Below are 5,566 nucleotides of genomic sequence, written 5' to 3' on the forward strand. Positions count from 1 at the left end.
TACTTTCTTGATTTATTGAAGATTCATCTTCCAAGTTGTTATGAAGCCAAGGAAGAATTTAAGTATCTCCATCATGCTCTTTACAAACTCACTATGCATACCACTTAGAAATTCTTCACAAAAGAGAGTTGTAGTAATCCAATATAATATCATTAGCATAGATTTGCACTACATAATATCATTATCCTTTTAATATTTGATAAATAGAGTAGATCACATAAGTCCATTTTATTAAAACCAATTTTCTAGCAAAAATTTTATCAATTACGGTCACTCCAAGCTCTAGGACTTGTTTTTATAACGACATAAGTGCTTTATTTAATTTTAAAACATGATTTGGATTATCAAGTTTTCAAAACTAGGAGGTTGTTCAACATACACTTCCTCCAATTATGAACCATTAAGAAAGCACTTTTTACATCCATTTTGAAATAAAGTAAAATTTCTTATGAGATGACAATGGCAAGCAAACATGCGAATAGATTCTAATCTTAGCAAACAGAAGCACATGTTTCCTCATAATCTTTCCTTTCTTTTTGACTATAGCCTGAGCAACTAGTCTAGCTTTACTCTTCTAAACCAATTTATCAGATTCATCCATTTTATTTCTAATATTCCATTTGTACTATAACAAGATTATCAACTAGGAGCGAGATTAGTTCCGCACACATTATTTCTTTCAAATTGACTTTTAATTCTTTTGCATTACGAAATTAACAGAACTCATCAGATTTTAGCATCTTTAAAGCTTTGGTTCAATTTGAGACACCGAAGCACATTTATTGAAAGCATTTAAAGAAGGCGAGTTTTTATTTCCATTTGAGATACTACCATATTTATTAATTCTAAGGATTGGTGAGTGGAGAAATCTCCAATCCATGAGGGGAGGATTTTTCGGCTCTTTCTGGATTCAATTTGATATGTTTCCCTATCTTTCAATACTTTAGAATCCTTCAACAGGTATTTCTAATTCTCACTAGCAGAAACTTTATTAGTGGGCACATGTGTTTCATCAAAAACAAATATTTAATTGACTTTCAAGCACGGTTCTTTTTATTTAAATCTATATGCTTTACTAACCATGTAGAATATTCTAGGAATTGCCAATGTCCGTTTTTGACTCAACTTATCCAGTTTCCCTATCTGTCTTTCAAAATAAACATTTGCAACAAAGATTTTTATAATAGTTTAATATTTTTGGAATTTTTATTAATTAAAAAGCTCATAAGGAGTTTTATCTAAAAACAGTGTTTATTAAGAACCCGTTAATTAATAAGATAACAGTATTAAAGCTTCAGCCAAAGACTTTTGGTAATCATATTCATTAGCATGGATTGTAGCTAATTGCTTGTAAAGATCGATTTTCCTTTCTGCACACCATGTTGTGAGGTGTTTTTGGAGAAGGAAAATCATAAGAATTCCATTTTCTTCACAAAATTTCAAAAAGAAGGCATTTTCAAAATTCTCCTCCATGACCACTTTCCAATTTTTCGAAATCATAAAACTTTTCATTTTGAATTCTTTTTGGAAAAGTAATTAAAAGATTTTACAAGCTTATCCTTATGAGATAAAAAAAAAAACCCAAGTAAATTCTCGACAAATCATTAACTATAACCAAAACGCATAATGTTTTCCACTTAGACTTGCAACTCTAGTAGGCTCCAAAAAGGTTTCCATATGTAACAGTTTGAAAAGGTCTAGAAGTAGTAACTTTTCTTGGTTTGAAAGAAGACTTAGATTTGTTTACCCATTTGGACAAGCATCACCAAACTTTATCTCTTTCACAAGTTTATTTTCGGAAGACTTTCTAACAAGGGGATTCTTAGAAATATTTGAAATTTAAATGCCTGTAGCAATGACCTAAACATCTTGCCATAACACGAATCTTCATGCAATGCAGATAAACATTTATTTCTAATATAGGACAATCTAATAGATCATAGTTAACATTTTTTATCTCTAATTTCCTACAAAAGAACTTTTCCTACTGTATTTTCTATTGGTACAATTTTTATCACTAAAAATTACGTTTATATCCTTTATCACATAATGACTAATACTTAATAAATCATGCTTTAAACCATAACCACAAATATTTTTCAATAAGAAAATTCGAATCATTTTACTAATTTACCTTGCCACAATCTTACCCTTTTTATTGTCACGAAGGTAACGTATCCTCCATCTTTTTTTTCTAGGTATGGTGAATTTTGTGTGGGTCCCCAATCATTGTTTTGAACATCTACTTTTCCAAGTACCACTTATTCTTTATGGATTCTCAATACCTGAGAGATTTAATTCTCAGGATATAACCTTAGGTAACTAAATTTGGTTTGGTCCTTGGGTTAGCTAACAAAATAGGAATCCATCTCTTTTCATTATTAAATGATTCAATTTTCTTATGCATGCATAAGCTTTTATGACTATATTTTCCACATGGCATGACAAATAATAGAACCTTCTTTTGACAAGTAGATTGTAAATTTCTTTTGTTTTCTGGTTGAGACTTTATAAACCTAAGCCATTTTTATTATCAAATATGGCATTTGTTGCTTACATCATTGATATTTCTAAATCTTTTTTCCATTTGTAAACTTAAAAGAGTAGCTGAAATTATCTTCATTTTTTTATTCTAATAATCTCTATACTCTTCTTTTAACGCCATCAAAATTTTGGATTTTAGATAAATATCGTCTCATTTTTTTCGTTTAGACTTATCATAGCCAATTAATAAATTTATTATTTCAAGAGCTAATTTAGCTTTTTCTTCCTAGAGAATATATTTGTACACCTAGTTTTTTCATTCAATTTTAATTTATTATCATGCAACTCCTCATCATTTAGTTCAGCTTCAGTTTCAGAGTCCTCTTGAACTTGAGTAGACTTTAATGCTAGGCTCTTCTTCTTTTTGACATCTTCTTCCACATTGGCCTTCATGATTATCTCATGTGTCATGAGAGATCCAACGAGCTCCTCCAATGGAAGTTTTGAGAGGTCTTTTGCTTCTTGGATTGCCGTCACCTTAGCTTCCCAACTCTTAGGCAATGATCTAAGATTTTTCTCACATTTTCAGAGGTGGTATAAGATTTTCCTAATCCCTTCAAAGCATTAACAATATTCATGAACCTAGTAAACATTTCAGGTATAGTTTCATTTGCATCCATTTTAAACAATACATAATTATGAACCAACATGCTAATATTTGACTCTTTAACTTGATTAGTGCCTTCATGAGTTACTTCAAGCATATCCCAAATTTTTTTAGCAGAATTGCATACAGAGACTCGATTAAACTCATCAGGACATAAAGCACAAAACAGACAATTCATGGCTTTAGCATTAATAGAAAACTTCTTTTTATCTTCATCATTAAACCTTTTTTTCTTCCTTAGGAATATCTTTATTATCAACTATCTTAGCAGGAATTAAAGAACCATTAAAAAAAAATTCCCATAGATTATAGTCAATAGAAATCAAATGAATTCTCATCCTAGTTTTTCCACTAAGCATAATTATTTCCATCAAACAAAGGTGACCTAGTGGTAGATTGACCTTCACCATACCCATTTATTCTAATAGTTGTCATAAGCTCGAACAATTAAGTTTTTCGAAAGAGGAAGAGAATATAATAATTTTTTTTAAAAGATTTTTGTAAAGAGAAATACTTTTCCAAAATTTAGATTTTAATAAAAAAGATTTCAAAGATTAAGAAGTAGAAAAAAAAAGTTTTAATAACCAATTTTCAAGACAAAAAAAATTCTAATGAAAAACAGTTTTTAAAACTCAAATTTTCAAACTTTTTGCAAAAATTAGAAAAATTTCAGATTTAATAAGATTTAAAAAAAACAGAAGGTAAAATCAAAAAAAAAATACAAAACCTTTTTTAAATAAGAAAATCGAGCTACCTATTACCAATTGTAGGATCTAAATAACACTAGAGTGGGTGAATAGGGTTGACTACCAATTTTTTTTTTAAAAAAAATAATTTTATCTTCAAACAATGCTCAATAAAGTTAACCCACTAATTTGATTAAAGAAAATTTATGAAAGACAAAACTTAAATCATGCAAGCTATGATAACTTCAAATTTAAAGACAATTTAATCAAGGATAAATTTAAATAACACACTAAAAATTAAATCATGCAATTGGAAAGATTAAAAAAATAACTAAGACAAGAAGCAAAAAATTTGAAAACAAGAAATAAAAAAGAGAGAGGAAGAGAAAACACCGGGAATTATAGTGGTTCCGCAAATTGCCTACTCCACTCTCCAAGACTTCTTCTTGGATATTTCACTAAGTGATCCTCTTGCAGGTGGGGACCAAACCGACACACGACCCTCTTTTTTTCTAGGCTAAAGAGAAACCCAAGATTCTTTTTACTGGTTTAGGATCAAACCAATTTCTTTTTCTCACAACCCAAGGTGTACCCACACCTTAATACAATTCCCAAAAATTAAAAGAAAACCTCACAATATTACCTCTTGAAGGCTAAATACACAAGTTGAGCACTTAGAAAAAAAACTCACAAAAATAACTCTAGGCCAATTTAGGAGCAAGGAGGACAAGAAATTGAGAGTAGAGAGAATTGAGAGCTTAAGACTTGATAGCTTTTGGTGTGTCAATGAAGAGTAAAATCAAGTCGAATTTATAGGTGAGAGGGATAAGTTTTGGCCATTGGAAATGATTGCAAATGAAGGGTGGAGATTGAATAAAAATAGAAAAGGAAAGGATTTGAAAAGGAATTTTGAAAGATTGGAATTATTGAGATTTTGAGAATAAAAAGAATTTGAAGGATGAAAATTTAGGAAGGAAATCAAATTTGAAAAAGCTGAAATTTGGTGAGAATTTGGAGAAAATTTGATTAGGAAATTAAAGGAAAATAAGAAAATAAAAATGAAAATAAAAAATAGTCGGATGATATGAGCACCATGCACACAGGGGAGGAGATTGAGTGTCACTTGCCGCATTTTGTGAAGAAACCGTAGGCACGTGCGGCGCATGCGCGTGAAGCTGGGTGACCGCCACTTATCATTATCTCATTCGTCCACGGTCGCCACGTCACTGCCACATCATGTGCCACGTCATCAAAAGGTGACCGGTTGGAGTGTCACATCATCAATATTGACAGTTTGTGTGCCACGTCGGATGCCACGTCAGCAAGGTGCCACGTGTCACTACCACGTTGGATTTCCTCTCCAATCTTCTTTTGCTTATAACTTTCTCGTTTGAACTCTGATTTGAGCGATTCAAATTGCGTTGGAATCGTCTTTCTGAGCTCTACAAGATAGTGACTCTGAAGTACTGAAAATGTTAGTACAAAAAATCTGAGTTCGTTATCATCAAAATATTTGGTTTGATTGAAGCTCTAAAGCTAACATTTGAGACGGACAGTCGGACACGGAGAGTCAAGATGACCGGGGACGGACAGGTGGCGACGGAATGACAGAGACAGAAGTTGAGTTGTTGAGGTCTTGCTTGAAGCCTTGAAGGTGAATGTGAATGAGTTTGAGAGGAGATGTGGAGAAGATTGAACTTTGAAGAAGAAGAAAATCTAAAAAAAGATA

Source organism: Benincasa hispida, chromosome 9, assembly GCF_009727055.1.
Source record: "Benincasa hispida cultivar B227 chromosome 9, ASM972705v1, whole genome shotgun sequence".
Taxonomy (NCBI): domain Eukaryota; kingdom Viridiplantae; phylum Streptophyta; class Magnoliopsida; order Cucurbitales; family Cucurbitaceae; genus Benincasa; species Benincasa hispida.